This window comes from Schistocerca gregaria, chromosome 4 (assembly GCF_023897955.1).
Source record: "Schistocerca gregaria isolate iqSchGreg1 chromosome 4, iqSchGreg1.2, whole genome shotgun sequence".
Classification (NCBI taxonomy): Eukaryota; Metazoa; Arthropoda; class Insecta; order Orthoptera; family Acrididae; genus Schistocerca; species Schistocerca gregaria.
In genome coordinates, this window is record NC_064923.1 from 403,243,677 (window position 1) to 403,261,206 (window position 17,530).

A 17,530-nucleotide genomic window follows, 5' to 3' on the forward strand; every position below is an offset into this window, starting at 1 on the left:
TACTGCCAATGGAGCAATTTAAAACTAAAATTTTATGCAAATTAAAACCTTTGCACAGTATCGTCTGGCGAATATTGCAGTTCTTCTAATTTCCGTGTTTGCTAAGAAAACTGAGAAGAACTCCGCTTTACGCAAGACACCTTTGTAGTTTTGTTTTTAGCAGACAGTTTGATAATGATCGCTCAAATTACAAATGTAAATATTTTTTTACCAGAAATTTCTTTAAAGTTTAACGTGTAACAACAATTTGGCAAAAGAAAAATAAGCAATAAACCCATTGAAGACAGCACAAAAGTGCTAAAACATATATTGATGAAAAAACCACAAAGGTATCTCGCATGCTACAGAATTCTCCACTTTGCGTAGTACCGAAGATATTTTTTTCCGCTGTAGAACTGTGTATCTGAGCTGCAACCCAGCGCCACGACACTTGAGTACACTATCGTCTAGTACTGATTTTATATTCTAAAGTATACTGTAATCTAGTTCTTAACTTTAATATATGTCTTAAAACATCCATTTTACTATTACAATTTTGTATTATTAAATGTTGACGCTGTCTGTCCGGCCATGGCTGGTGAACGACATATATAACTGGTAATAGTATTAAACTGATACAGAATATGGCGCTATGTCTTCAGGGGATGGTGGTCTTATTCACGACAAACCAAAACGGATTCGTTCAAATATCTTTTCGTTATAGAGTTCGAAGTGTTTTACTGAAAAAAAAGAATGTTTGATACGTTGGTTACTTTGATATCAAGAAGTAGGCTAGTTCATCGCGGTGGGGAAACCAGGTACGGTTCAAATGGCTCTGAGCACTATGGGACTCAACTGCTGTGGTCATCAGTCACCTAGAACTTAGAACTACTTAAACCTAACTAACTTAAGGACGTCACACACATCCGAGGCAGGATTCGAACCTGCGACCGTAGCAGTCGCACGGTTGCGGACTGCGCGCCTAGAAACGCGATACCACCGCGGCCGGCAAACCAGGTACGGGCCTTTTCTATGATTCACAGTTATTAGTAGCCAAGGAACAACCTTACAGATGAGCTGTTGCCTACTTTTTGCGGTAAAAGGCAATGGATTTTGCATCCATGCAAATACAAAGTTTGGTGTTGATTTGCTGAAGAGAGATTCCTTAGACAGAGCACAATGATCAACAATTTGCGACTTTCTAGTCGTTATAAAATGAAGTGCCACTCGCAACATTTATGCTGATATACCATAGCAGTGTTTTGATCATGGATTGTAACTTCACAAAGCAAAGGCTGCTGTTAACAATAAGTATGAAAAAAAGTTCGCAAAGGCTCAATAATTATTTGTTATATTTTATATAATTTTAATTAATAAGTTTAAATACAGATTATCCAAAGCATTTACAAGTGAATCAGCGAATTAATTTTATTCTCAGTATCACTTATATCTTAAAGCGAACAAAATACTGGCGTAGCTAATACAAAACACGTGAAACAGTTCTGGCAGATTTGGAAGTTCGGTCGGAACTGCGCCAAAAGCAAGAAGAAAGAAAAACGGAGACGTATAAACTATAACAAAAAGGGAAGAAGTAAAAATAGAGATCATTTGTCATCATCTTTACTGTTTGTACGACTGAGAGTGGGAAAGTGTGCATAATGCAGGCGCTTAGAAGAATCTTAAATAAATACTGTGCTACTTTACATTGCTAGTTTTGGGATGCCTAAAAGGAAGTTATGTGCCTCAATCTGAAATCAAACGGTTCTTTTTGTTTTTATGCCATCACGTTTCTTCTTAGTTGCAAACGTAATTACGGAAACCCTTTTCAAAAGAGCTTACTGCTGGAGCCTCACGAACGCAACTACGAGGTGGTTTGAAAAGTTCTTAGACTCACTACTAGAGGTTAGCGGTAGAGCAACGAGTAGAGCACTTGATATTCATTGAACTGTTGCTGTAAACACACGCCACGTCAGTGCTCTTGGAAGAGAGCTGTGGGGGTGATGGGGCTCTGTTGTTCCCGCGTAATGATTTGCGAAGATGGAAAAAAAAAAAAAATAAAATAAATAAATCGAGATTCGAGCTGTGATTAAGTACTTAGTAAAGAAAGGTATGACAGTAAAGGACATTCAAGCCAATTTCCCGATTGCACATATTCCATTTTTGCTAAGTGGACAAATGAATTTAAATTTGGTCAGCAGAGCTTAGATGATCCGCGCGCAGTGGTCGGCTAAGATGCAACTACTCTAGAAATCATTGCAAAAGTGCACAAAATGGTCATGGAGGATCGCCGATTGAAAGTGCATGAAATTGCTCACACTTGCCAGACGTCATCTGGGACGCTGTATCACATTTTAACTGAAGAATTAGAAATGAAAAAATTATCTGCACGATGGATGCCGCGACTCTTGACGCTGGATCAAAAACACGTGAGAATAGACATAGAGGAACAATGTTTGGCCCGTTTTAGGAGAAATGAACGAGATTTTTTGAACCAGTTTGAGTCCACAGGTGAAACTTGGGTGCACTACTATACCCTAGAGACAAAACAACACTGAAAGCAGTGGAAACATGCTGATTCTCCGCCACAAAAGAAAACAAAGACAATTCATTCGGCGGGAAAGGTCATGGCAACAGTGTTCTGGGATGCCAAGGGAAATTATGTCCGTAGATTATCTCCCCACTGGGAAACAATTACTGGAGAAATACTATGCTAACCTCCTGGACAAATTGCAACAACAGATAATACGCGAAAAAGGCCACGTTTAGCACGGAAGAAAGCCATCTTCTATCAGGACAATGCGCGCCTGTACACCTGTGCTGTCGCCATGGCATAATTACACGAACTAAGGTGTGAATTGTTGCCACGCCCGCCTTATTCAGCTGATACAACTCCGTCAGACTTCCATCTCTTCCCAAAACTGAAAATTTTTCTTGCTGGACGAAGATTCACTTCAAACTAAGAATTGATAACCGGAGCTGACAACTATTTTGGAGGCCTGGAGGATACTCATTTTCGAGATGAGATCAAGGCACTGGAACATCGTTGGACCAAATGCATTAATCTACAAGGAGACCACATTGAAAAATAAAAGAAGTTTCGGTGATGTGCATACTTTTTTTCTATTGCATTCCGAGAACTTCTCAAACTACCCTTGTATATTACTAAAACGTTATACCGATTCCCGGTAACACTTGCAGCAAGACAAATTCGATTTTCAGTATTTTGGATGATTATTTACCGAACTTAAAAATTTAAAATGCTGTCATAATGCACTCATTAAAAGAGCGTAATCCTATGTTAAAAGCTTAACTCTATAAGACAAGTGTTACTATTAGAAACTGAGTGTTTATGTTGTTGCAACGTAACTGACGGCGAGCAAATAAATTGGACTTGATACAGTATTTGAGAAAAAGAGCACTTAACGTCTTAAAGTTTACACGCAATTTCCGATCCTCACGAAACTTTTTCTCGCTGACCCCCACCCCTCAAATGATGAAAAACCGTTTATTGCGTAGGCCTACTACAATTTCGTTGTTCATGCTGTCAAACTTCAGCATCAGACATGTCGTTTTAATTTATTACTTTTTACTACTAACTATTCACAACGCAGGCCGTAGTCGGTATCTATTTATACTGAAGCGTCAAAAAAAACTGGTATAGGCATGCATATTCAAATACAGAGATATGTAAACAGGTATTTGTTGCTGGCAACGCCTATTCAAGACAAGTGCCTAGCGCTGTTGTTAGATCGGCTACTGCTGCTACAATGGCAGGTTATCACGATACAGATGAGTTTGAAAGTGGTGGTGTAGTCGGCGCACGAGCGATGGCACACAGCAATACCGAGGTAGCGATCAAGTGGGGATTTCCCCGTACGATCAGTTCACGAATATACCATGAATACCACGGAGCCGGTAAAACATCAAATCTCCGACATCGGTGCGGCCGGAAAAAAACACTGCAGAACGGGACCAACGATAATTGAAGAGAAACGTTCAATGTGACAGAAGTGCAACCCTTGCTGTAGATTTCACTGCTAGGCCATCAACAAGTGTCAGCTTGCGAACCATTCAACGAAACATCATTGATACGATCTTTCGGAACGGAAGGCCCACTTGTGTACCCTTGATGATTGCACGCCACAGAGCTTCACGGCTCGCCTCACACAGAGACAGACTGTTGATGATTAGAAACACCTTGCCTGGTCGGACGAGTCTTGTTTCAAATAGTATCGAGCAGATGGACGTGTACTTGTACGGAAACAACCTCATGAATCCATGGACTCTGAATGTCAGCAGGGGACTGTTCAAGCTGGTGGAGGCTCTGTAATGGTGTGGGACGTGTGCAGCTGGAGTGATACGGGACCCCTGATACATCTAGATACGACTCTCACAGGTGGCACGTACGTAAGCGTCCCTTCTGATCACATGCGTCCATTCATGTCCATTGTAACTTCCGGCGGCTTGGGCAATTCCAGCAGAACAATGCGACACCCCACACGGCCTGAATTGCTACAGAATGGCTCCAGGAACACTCCTCTGAGTTTAAACACTTCCGGTGTCCACCAAACTCTCCAGACGTGAACATTATTCAGCGTGTCTGGGATGCCTTGCAACGTGCTGTTCAGAAGAGATCTCCCTCCACTCCTTCGTACTTTTATGGATAGCCCTGCAGGATTCGTGGTGTCAGTTCCCTCCAGCACTACTTCAGACTTTTAGTCGAGTTCATGCCACGTCGTGTTGAGCAAATTTTGCGTGCTACCGGGGGCCCTACACTATGTTAGGCAGGTGTACCAGTTTCTTTTTCTCTTCAGTTTAGAACACTGTATGCACCTGGAAATTTATATCACTGTACGACACATAGTTCAGGAGATATGACGTCATAAACATATAGATGCGCGAAAAAGCTACATTTTGCCTAAAACGGAGCGCAAATTACGTGGTTTGTGTTCATCCAGTGCTTTGTAATAAGAGGATTCAACAACTACCAACAAACTTCAAGCATAATTTCAAACATTTCCTAAACTTTTTCTCGCCCACATGCATAATGGCAAATATTTAACACATTATCTCATTTCTAAAGTAATTATACGTTTGAATTTTTTTTTTTTTTTTTTTTTTTTTTTTTTTATACATGGGAGTTCGATCATTTACAGAATTGTAGGTTTACCCTATACTGCTATGTGCCTACATCTACGTAACACGAAACAACAGCTTTTTCAGGAAGTCGTTCTCTATTCTCTAGCGCTGTTTAAGAAGAGTGCCATATTATTCCCTAACTAGATACTTCTACAATCTCACAAGCAATAATATGCACTATACAGCAGTGTCCTACGCCTGCGTCTAATTACATACCTCTAGATTCTTGACTTAATATGGGTTCTTGAAGTTTTGTAAGGAGGCTTTCGTGGGATAATTTCCTTTTATCTTCTAGAGCCAGCCTGCTCATTCAGGTGTTTTAGCATTTACGAGACGCACTCCCGCGAATCAAAGAAACATGTGACAATCCGTGCCGCCGTTCATTGTAACCTATACGTTCAACGTCCCCTAACGTTCTACTTGGCATAGGTCCAACAACTGAGCAGTATTCTGAGATGGGACGCAGAAGTAATTTGTAAGCAGCCTTGTTTATAGCCTGCCTGCATTTTCCCTGTATACTGTCAATGTATTGAAGCCTGCCACTTGCCTTTCCTGCGACTCAGCGTGCGTGATCACCTTTCGCTTCTTAACCCTACAAATTGTTGCATGCATCTAATTGTGTGAGTTGACAGATTCCAGATGTGACTGACCGATATTGTAGTCATAGGACACTATTTTGTAACTGTACAATTACGTTTCTGAACACTTATAAAGCAAGCTAACAGCCTTTATACTACTACCACATTTTGTCAAGATCTGACATGGATATTTGTGCTAGTTTCTTTTTTTCACGTAGCACTTTTCATATAAATAACGGGATCATCGCAAGGTTTGAGGTTAGTATTAAAATTTCTGTCAGTCCATTGAAATATTGACTGCCGCAGCGTAGTGAGGATGTCGTGACACCATCACAGCAGACAGGGGCATGAATGTTCGATAAATCTTTTACCACATAATGTACACGGGGATGCACGGTTATGCTATGCCATCCTCACTTCTCGTAACTGAATGGTAGCCAACTTGCTTACCCTACGTCTCTAAGACTTTGCCTCTTCTCCGTCGGTCGAGATATAATGTTTATGCAATGAACAGTGCATGTGGCAAGTAGTTAAGTTTAAATGATTATCATAATGAGACTTGTAAAATGTTAGCTGGCCAACTTGTTTTGTTTTATTTGTCCAATCGCAGAATTAGTAAAGCAATTTCTAGAGCCAGTCTATCGTTAACATAAGACACCCGGTAATTAATCATTAGTTCCCAACCAACGCAAAAGTCACAAAAATGCTTCACTCGATCTTTGAATTCACCTGATTTCACACAAATATGTCTTCTGAGACAACTTAAAACAATTAATTCTGTCTTCCCGTGGAGTTGCACATCACACACAAGTTAGCGCCGCGCTGCCACCTCGAAAACCGGTCGTAGATGCCTGTAAGCTGTCTTCAACAGTTCCGCGTCTGCCCTTTCAGAGCGCACTTGTGATTGGTCCATCATTTCTACCAACAAGGACTGACAGTAGCAAAAATTTGTAATTAGCGTTTCCTGATTAACTGAGTTACATTGAAATAACTTCAAAAAATGGTTCTGAGCACTATGGGACTTAACATCTGAGGTCATCAGTCCCCTAGAACTTAGAACTACTTAAACCTAACTAACCTAAGGACATCACACACATCCATGCCCGAGGCAGAATTCGAACCTGCGACCGTAGCGGTAGCGCGGTTCCAGACTGTAGCGCCTAGAACCGCTCGGCCACCCAGCCGGCTTGAAATTACTATTAACAAGTTCTCTGTCCAAGTAACTTAATCATGTTTGGAACTGTATATTAATATTTAAACAGCAAACATAAATAATAAAAGATTCGCCTTTTGGCTCCTTGCGTTGTAGGCGAATCCCCTCTGTGTGTCTGTTTCATTACCATACTGCCACACTCACCACCTGGCGCGTCGTCCTACGAATCTGCCTTGCGATCCTACTTACTTCCTTGCCTCCCGTAACAATATCTTCCTATACCGTGCATTAAAACATTGCAACAAGATGTAACAAATGTGGGCAGGGATACGGCGTAATCTCCACAATGTTTCACCGGCAGGCCACGACGTCAGGCTCTGCTGTGGCCGTCCCGGCCAGTCGCAGATACGTGTTAATATACGGCACGATATGGACTAGAAACCTTAACACACTTCCCTGGGACACGCATGAAATTGTAATGTGCTGCGTCCATGAAGTTGTAATATGCTACGTCCCCCTTACCAGGAAACCTTCAATCCAGTCACAAATTTCGTTTTACAAGCTTCATAACTGGACTTAAATTAATAATATTGTTATTGTGGTGCCGGATCAAATGGTTTTCGGCAGTCGAGAAATACTGCATCTACATGACTGGCTTCATCCGTGGCTTTCGGAATGTCGCGCGAGGGAAGCGAAAGTAACGTACCGGTAAAGTGAACACCTCTATATATCGCATTCGCTCAAGCTTTCGAATCGCGCATATTGACAAGTGTTAACAGGCTGGCTAATTTCATTCATCATAATCGATGTTTTTATAATATAAATAATAAAACACTGCAACAGTTACATTTTTTCATTGCAGTGCGCGACCGTTTCGAGAATTTATTCTCTTTATCAAGTGAAATAATTACATTAGTGTTTTATGCGATGTTTAGGACTGGTTAATACTTTGTTTCGGTATCAGTCCGACTGGAAATGAAGTACCTACGTTTTATACGCCTGTTCATAAGTGAAGCATTTTATTTTTTTGCGAAAAATACTTTAGATGTGACAGGTCAATATAGCACTTAAACCTCTCTAACCAGTTACGTATTGATAAACCTATCCATCTCTTCGCAGTTATTTTTTATGAGTTATCTAAAACTGCCAAAATTTTTGTCATCGTGCTCCGAAAAAATTCTATAATATGGTTAGGGGGTGCAGTGTGTGCTACATCATTTATATGTAACCCGATAATGTACTGTTTATAAAATCTTAAGGGTGCCGCGTATCTCCTAATACGTTGACAAAAAAATTTACGCAAAGCCGAACTATACAATCGGTCTGTCAATAAGAAAGAATTACATTTCAACACATCAAACCTTTTATTTTGCCCCGTTAGTGGTATTTATATGGTTTGTAATATTTAGGATGATGTCTGTCGCGGCGATATTACGTTTTGTTGTTGATCCTATCGCTTTCTTTTCTATATTACCTTCTAAGCTCTACGAGATAAGGGCATAAACATTAATACCTGATAAAAGTGTGAGTAACGATGCAGATATTACACTGTGCCTGCTGCCGTATTCCCACGGCGCTTTACACTCTAGATCCCAAGGGGCTTTGTGTTCTCTGGAGCTGGCAAAGAGGAGTTTATTTGTATGTGTTTGTGTGGGTATCATGCAGATTCCTTGGCTTTTCCTGCCATTCACCTTCTGAGTCCAAACAAAGACTTGTACCAGGTGGGAGGATTCCCAACTACACTTTGATTTTACTGAGGTTAGGTCAAGCCAGAACAACATTAAGATGGATAGGAACACAGCTATTAGACTCTGTCGACGATTTCATTCGGCGTTCGTTAGGAAGCCAATAGTGCTTGTAGTGTAAAAATTTGATCACTGATTGTATGTTAATTTAACGGTCAGTTGACTGACTGGGGGTAAGGGACTAAACAGCAATGTCATCAGTCCTTCAGTCAAGGGTTCATTCATCCAGAGGAAGTGACATTCACCAAGAATGTTCTAGAATGAGGAAAGCACACAGGAGTGGTAAAAGTGAGACACTCATGCCACAGCTTAAAAACGATTTACAGAGAAGTAAGAGTATATGGGCTAGAATGGCAAGTTGGTTAGAGCCGACATGTGGTCTCCAGGGTTCACCCGTGCCAAGAGAAACCCCCACCTATCTGATTAAATGCGAAAAGCAGATGCCAGATTTATAAATAGAACGCGTGCAAAAAATCTGTCATCGTCTCGTAATTTCTCTTGTGCCCAGTGGCAGAACTGTACACGACGTTAATGTAGCATTCTAAACACCGACTTCTTTGAGTTTCCCGATTCTCGCGCAATTTGTCTGCTAATGATGTGCGGATTAGCCGCGACAGCAGCTAAAACACCTACTTGGGCATCATCACTTGTCGCAGGTCGTGGTTGACGTTTCGTCCAGAATACCGAACAGCATACATAGCACACGCCCGTTGGGCATTTTGATCACAATAGCCAAACATCAACACGATATCGACGTTTTCCGCAATTGGCAAACGGTCCATTTTAACACGGGTAATGTATCACGAAGCAAATACCGTCCGCATTGGCAGAATGTTACGTGATACCACGTACTTATACGTTTGTGACTATTACAGCGCCATCTATCACAAAGCGAAAATGTGGTACAACTAAAACATTCATATTTCTTTGTAGCTTTTTCGTTTGATGCTTATTTCGTGAGATATTTGGCCCGGTCACTATCAATGGACCATCCTGTATACGACAGGGGCAGTCCCTGCCACAACCGTCCCACCTCCAACCCATCATAGGCAGAGCATTACAGAGGAGAACTGCACCCATTAATCAACAAAGTGCTACTCCTAAAATAGGAAACAGGGTGCACCAAGAAAAGAGGCAAACCATCTAAAAGCAGTTGAAGGTGCTGGCATTTAGAAAAAGCCTGCCGAACTGCTGATTCCAACCTAACCAGATGACTGGTTGCAGATTGTCCATCCCGAAAACCATACTATAAGCGGGATTATAGACCCTGAGATTCAAGAACCCAGCTTAATTGCAAAGCAACCATTCTTCAAAGGCATTTGCATAGCATTTTGGTGAGGCTAATCTGCCAGTAGCTGTCATTGGATGTTGGATTTTTGCCTGGCTTAAGAATTGGACTGATGACACTATCTCACCATTGTAAAGGGAAGACACCACTGAGCCAAACACTGTTGAAGACCCAAAGGAGATGAAGCCATTGAGGAAGTCAGATGTTGCAGCATCTGACTGTGAATGGAATCAGAGCCTGGCACCATACAGTGAGTTGCAGCAAGAGCCGTAAGCAGTTCTCAGTCAGAGTTTTTTTTTTTTTTTTTTTTTTTTTTTTAATATATAATTTGGAATGCCGAGCACTAAAGCAGAGGGGGATGGCTTCAATTCGTCACTTACACTCCCAGAAGACAGCTCATAGGAATATATGCAGATTCTGTAGCAACATGGGCAGCAAGAGGTTCAGCTAGAGGCAGCTCATCAGTACAGAGACCATTCTGAATGAAGAAACCCAGAGCAGACTGAGGATATTTAACAGTCAAGAAGACTAAGGAGCTTGACCCACACCTGGGTTGAAGAGGCATAGTCTCCCAGAGAGGAGATGTAGCAAACCTGCTTTCTGTGTTTAGTTAGATAACAATACTTAGCATGAAGTCACTTGAAAGTGATAGGGTCAGTCTGCAAAGGAAGTCACTTGAAATGTTGTAAGACTGTTTGGTAGTCCTGAACAGCTATTGAAATGTCTTCAGTCCACTGTGGCAGGCGACCTGTAGAAAGGTGAATAAAAGTTCCAGCGGCATAGGTGATCGTCTCGGAGACATCTTGCACATTCTTGTCGATGCAATCTAACAGAAGAGGGGAAGGGAGGGGAGGGGGGGGTGAGGAATGGAGGTAAAAGGTGGAAGGTAACAGTGGAGGCATACTACTGCCAGTTGGTCTGGCCGTGGCAAGCATGTGACAGGAGAACTGCAAAGTGGGTATGAGTTTCGCCATTGAGGGGGACAGATCATGGTTGGTAAGAATCTTTTCTAGCAGAAGGTCCCTACTGGATGAAGTGGTATGCCCCCACAAGGAGGTGGTGTGCACTGAAGTCACCAAGTAACAAAAAAAGAGAAGGAAAGTTGTTGCATTAAGGTCATCAACTTAATGTAAGTATGTGGTCTTCCTTGAGGTAAGTAAATGTTACAAATTGTGATTGTTGAGGTCATTCCCACACTGCTATTGCTTCCAGCATGGTGTGAAGGGGAATCCACACACTGACGATATCCATGTCAAATGATTTACAGACCTATCCAGATGCCCTCTCAGGGCCACTGCGATTTCTACAGAATGCTTAATGATTACAGGACATTGGGAAATGGTCATCCGCATTTCTTATAGAGCAACATAAATTGCAGAAGGGACGAAAGTTGCTGCAGTTCCAGCAGAGGAAGAGGACATATATGAAGATGAAATGGGAGATACGATACTGCAGAATCAATATGGCAGATCACTGAAAGAGCTATTGGGAAACAACAACCCTAGAATAGATGACATTCTATAAGAAGTACTGACAGCCTTGGGACAGCCTGGAGGCAGGTGAAATACCTGCAGACTTCAAGATAAATGTAATAATTCCAATTGCAAAGAAAGCACCTGCCGACAGGTGTGAAAATTATCGAACTATCAGTTTAATAGGTCATGGCTGCAAATTACTAACATGAAGTCTTTTCAGAAGAAAGGAAAAACTGGTAGAAGCTGACCTCAGAGGAGATCAGTTTGGATTCTGGAGAAGTGTGGGAACACAGGAGGCAGTACTGACCCTAGGACTAATCACAGAAGATAAGTTAAGCAAAGGCAAACCTGTGGTCATCAGTCCCCTAGAACTTAGAACTACTTAAACCTAAATAACTTAAGGACATCACACACATCCATGCCTGAGGCAGAATTAGAACCTGTGACCGTAGCGGTCACGCGGTTCCAGGCTGAAGCGCCTAGAACTGCACAGCCACACCGTCCGGGGGCTACTTACAACTTGGTTAAAATCCAGATGGCAGTTGTAAGAGTCGATGGGGCATGAAAGGGAAGCTGTGGTTGAAAAGGAGTGAACTCGGTTGTAGCCTATCACCCACGTTATTCAGTTGGTACATTGAGCAAGCAGTAAAGGAAACAAAAGAAAAATTTAGACTAGAAATTAAATTCCAGAGAGAAGAAACAACAACTTTGAGGTTTGCTGATGACATAACACTGTCAAAGACAGCAAAGGACTTGAAAGAGCAGTTTAACAGAATGGGCAGTGTCTTGAAAGGAGGATATAGACGAACATCAATAAAAGCAAAACAAGGATAGTGTAATGTCATCAAATTAAATCAGGTCATGTGAGGGAATTACATTAGGAAACAAGACACTTAAAGAAGCAGATAGGTTTTGCTTTTAGGCATCAAAATAACTGATGATGGCTGAAGTAGGGAAGATACAAAATGTATACTGGCATTGACAAAAAAAGTGTTGATACGACACATTGAGACATCAAGGAACCACCAATTTAGTACTGGAGGTAAGCCTGGGAGGTAAAAATCATAGAGAGAGACTAAGAAATGAATTCAGTAAGCAGATTGGGAAGGATGTAGGTTACAGCCGTTATTTGAAGATCAAAAGGCTTGCACAGGAGAGACAGCATGGAGAGCTGCATCAAACCTGTCTTTTGACTGTATGAAGACGATGACTATGATGATGACAACAACTCACTGACTGGCACCAATGGGGATGGAAACACATCGATGAGCAATAGTTCAGAATCCAACTGCGTGTGGGGATCTAGTGCCTCTGGGGTCACTGGAATATCCTTGTCCTCCTACTCATAAGCATCTTTTAGTGGTCAAGATTCTTGCAACTGTCTATCCCTAACAGACGTGGGGGGCGGATGTCATTGGGCAGACCTGGAACCTACAGGCCACAGTTCTTTCAGCTACTGACTGGCATCAGGCCTCTCATGTGCATGTTTCCTGGGAGGGGGCCCCAAGAGAGAGTCATGTCACCGGTAGGCATCGGAGGAGGAAGCTACTGCTGTATTTTCTTTTATTCCATGAAGACTGAGCAAACGAGTGAACATGGAAGCTAGTGACCTCTGTAGTTAACACACAAAGGTGATTGTTCAGAAGCCTACCTCCGTGGAGTGGTCATCTACAGTTTGTCGCATTGTAGGTCACCAGGCAGTGGGATTTTGTGAACAAAGTGTAAGCAATAGAAGCAGCTCATAGGTGGTGGAATATAACATTTTGTGTTTACTGTGTACCTATGACTAACTTTTCTGAGGAGAACATTCCCTTGAAAGACTAAGAAAAAGGTGCCTGTGTCTATTTGAATACTCCTGGGATCTGTTTGGACCTGGCAGACAAAATGTATGCCTCACCGCTCATGATGAGCCCATAGGTTCTTGTCTTTTTGATGTGTAAGGTCTTTGTGCAAGACAATCCTTAGACCATATTCAAAGATATGCATGGGGCAGTGGTCAATGATATGTCACCAACATGCCTGACGAGGTATAGAAAGTACAACAGAGAAGGCTTTAATCATAATGATACATTGTGCATTTTCCCAAAGACTCAACTTCTCCAAATTTATCTTCAATGTATCAAACAAAAAATAATGGTTTTATGAATGTGTGGTGAACATTCATTCGGACATGTCCAAAAAAACAGACACTACACAAAATCTGCAGCTGCAATACATATTATGGAAATTGAAGGTGGAGGGGGAAGAAAGGAAAGTAAAGGGAAGAAACTAATGATATCAGCTACACTGGGACTTTATGAGGAATCAGCATGACAAGTGAAAATGTGTGCCAGGCTGTGACTCGAACCAAGGCTCTCCTGCTTAGGCATTGCGTTTAGCAAGAAATCCCAGGTTTGAGTCCCAATGCAGATGATATCATTGGTTCCTTCCTTTTCTCCCCTCCACAACCAATTTACATAACATGTATCACATCTGCGGATTTCGCACGGTGTCTGTTCATTTGCATATGTCCGAAGGAACAAGCATTCATATAATTGCTTCACCCCAACGGGCAACGAATCTACAACTTTCAGTGCGGATGCACTGTTACATTTGACCTACAGCAAGATTCTTAAATTAGCGAGCATGGACGACATGTATGGGGACTGCCGATAGGTAGCACTGTGTGGGAATGTGAGTTGGCTGGGAAGTGTGTCGAGATAGTCGGTGTATTGGCAATAGGCCCTGTGTCTGGGTGGCGCAGTGGTTAACACAACTGCCTAGGAAGCAAGATATTCTGGGTTTGGGTCCCAGTCCAGCACACATTTTTGCTCATAGCTGCCAATTTCATATAAAGTCCCAATGAAGCTGATATCATTAGTTCCTTCCTTTTCTTTTCCTTTCTCCCCCCTCCATCTTCAATGTACATCAAATATAAAAGCTTCGTAACAGTAAAAATATTCCCATCAGTTCAAGTGCATAAGTGTTGGACAAACTGTTTCGCTTTCAAATGTCTGGCTTGCCCCTCTTTCCATGAGATAGTCAGTGTAGGGAAAGCAGTAGGATTGGAAATGTTCACACTGAAATTTCTAAACCTTCTGACAAGACAGTTGTATCAACACAACCACAGTCTTGGTGTAAGTTGATATGTCTTATGTGCAAAAGAAGAATTCTGCTTCTAGGTAGCAGTCACGGAAGGAGCGTAGGCCAGCAGTTTCAGGAGAAATTAGGTGAAAGACACCAGGTCACAAGCTTTGTGAAACCAAAGTGTTAGCCTTAGCCAGGTGACAGAAAACTTAGATCAGCTATGCAGGGACTTTGAGAAGGAAGATCAGATAATTACTGTCGGGGGAGTAGGAAACAGCCTAGTTATGAATCCAAGATATAGTATTAGGAGTTACCTGGACAAAATAGGAGCGGAAACTGGTCAAACAAACATGGGGATTGTGGAGGTCTTTCAGTGCCATGATCAGCCATGGGTAAACACTGCTGTAAGGCTTGTTAACACTGAGCTCAACAGGATGCTCCAGACACCAGCAAAATATAATATGAGTGTTGTTCCAGTTCATGCTATTGGTAGGTGGGGATACACTACACATGGCCTGCACATAAATAGGAAGGGGAAAGATAAGTTAGCTTCTCTATTGGCAGATACTGTAAGGGGGCCACAGTCACACAAGGGATGATCCCTGTGGTTAATGGGACGAGGCAGACAGGTTTTTTAGGTTAAATCTTAAGTCCAGACAGATAATAATCAAGAAAAATAGAATAAAAGAAGTTTCATGAACAGTAAATATGGATAATGCTAAGGGTAGTATAAATTTACTTCATCAAAACATCAAGGGAATAAAATATAAAATAGATGAGTTGATCTCAAAAATAAGAATGAGAGTGATATACTTTGTCTGTCTGAACACCATGTAACTGTGGGGACGGAAAGCATCAATATAAATCGGTATAATTTAGCAGCTTACACTTGCAGATCTAGCATGGATAAAGGAGCTGCCATTTACACAAAATAAGGGTATCAGTACAAAACTGCAGAAGTAAGCTAATTTTGTGTCGATCAGCACTTTGAAGTTTGTGCATGTGAACTACAGCTGGATATTGTAGTGTTGATAATAGCAACAGTGTACAGGTCCACATTAGGTGATTGGGACAGTACCAGAGAAGGAAAGTTGTTACTCGCCATATAGCAAAGATGCTGAGTCGTGATAAGCACAACAAAAAGATTCACACAATTATAGATTTCGGGGCATGATGGGAGTGGCGTCTGGGAGGGGGTAAGGAGGAGGCTGGGACGGGGAGGGATAGTATGGTGGGATTGGCGGACAGTGAAGTGTTGCACTTTAGACGGAGGGCTGGAGAGAATGAGTGGAGGGGGGAGGGGGTAAGTGGCAGAAAGGAGAGAAATAAAAAGATTTGGTGTGGCAGTGAAATGACAGCTGTGTAGTGCTGGAATGGGAACAGGCAGAGGGCTGGATGGGTGAGGACAGTGACTAATGACAGTTGAGGCAAGGAGGGTTACGGGAACGTAGGATATATTGCAGGGAAAGTTCCCTCCTGTGCAATTCAGAAAAGGTGGTGTTGGTGGGAAGGATCCATATGGAACAGGCTGTGAAGCAGTCATTGAGATGAGAGATATCATGTGCAGCAACAGGGAGGCCCACTTGTTTTTTGGCCACAGTTTTTCGGTGCGAATAGACAGCTTGTTGGATGTCATGCCTACATAGAATGCAGCACAGTGCTTGGCTTGTAAATCACATGACCGGACTGGAGTAGGTGGTGGTAGGAGAATGTATGGGACAGGTCTTGCATCTAGGTCTATTACAGGGGTATGAGCAATGAGGCAAGGGAATGAGAGCAGGGGTTGTGTAAGGACGGATGAGTATATTGTGTAGGTTCAGTGGATGGCTGAATACCATGGTAGGAGGGGTGGGAAGGATAGTGGGCAGGACATTTCTCATTTCAGGGCACGACGAGAGGTAATTGAAACCCTGGCGGAGAATATTACATTCTCCGCAGAGATCTGTTTTGTTTTCCCAATGTCATCCTCCTGAGTAGTCCCTGCCGAGAAATCTGCAGGGAGGGCTATTCTACCTACAGAATATTTTGTCCAAGGTGATGCCACAACCATAAGCCATACTGTAGAGCTGCTACACATACTCTAAGCTATTTGCAGTAGCATCATGGCATTTCAATGGTGGCTCATGTTACAAGTCCAGAGCAGTTAATCATCCAGACTGAACCATCTCTCTAGAGATGCCCTTCCGTGGCACTGATACAAGACAGAAGCCACCCCCACTCAGCGAGCTCCATGGTTCATGACAAGGAGTGGGGTGGAGTGTGGCAAGTTGTAGCTTTTGATTCGTTACAGGATTCTCACAACCACTAATTCTCTGGGTTATACAAGAGTTTTTGTGTCACCTATAACTTTTTTTTTTGTGTCATAACACATCTCCAGAGTGACTAACCCATTGATATAAAACATGGCAATTTTAGTGTCTTACAATCATCTCCACCTCCCCCCCCCCCCCCCCATCACAAGAAGACTTTCTGCAGACAACCATGCACGGTTATTGGAAGAAAGAACTCTTATCATATTACAAATGTATGCCCTCAGCATTCTATGACAAGGCAATGGCTGTACTGTCTTTGAGCCCCACAAGAGCAGTTTAATGCTGGAAATTTTCCCCACTTGTACAAGTGGAGATGAGATAAATAACTAATTGTCGAAAAGAATATTTAGTTTTATATAGACACAAAAAGCTTCTCACTGAAAAAATTCAAGATTATAACACCAGTTGAAAGTGACAACTGCTAGCCACATTACAGTGGTGAATAAAATTTTGCACTACCTCAGATAACCTTACTTACTGTCGAACAATGAAAGGGAGGCTAGAACCCTATCAACCATTTCCTCGCTAGTCCCTAGTGGATTTCAAACACAAACAACTTCATGTAAAACAATAAGGAAAAAATCCACCACATGCCCATCACAGAAGATTGTGTCTTGTTGTTCGTGGTATTTCCACCAAATCTTTACTGTTTGGAAACACATAGATCACATTATTTCCTTATTAAAGACCTTATCAGCCAAAAACATTCATTTTCTGGCCATGGCTCCCAATCTCAAACCATTTGGTTTAGAATCTTGTATTGTATATAAATTTGTGGACCCTTAAGATCTGTGA

At 42.0% G+C, this 17,530-nt stretch overlaps 1 protein-coding gene across 1 annotated transcript in view; it reads right to left on the reverse strand.

Moving 5' to 3' along the window:
* Positions 1–17,530, reverse strand: part of LOC126267504 (cytosolic non-specific dipeptidase) — a 180,350-nt gene that overhangs the window by 161,482 nt on the left and 1,338 nt on the right. The gene's annotated exons all lie outside the window — the stretch shown is intronic.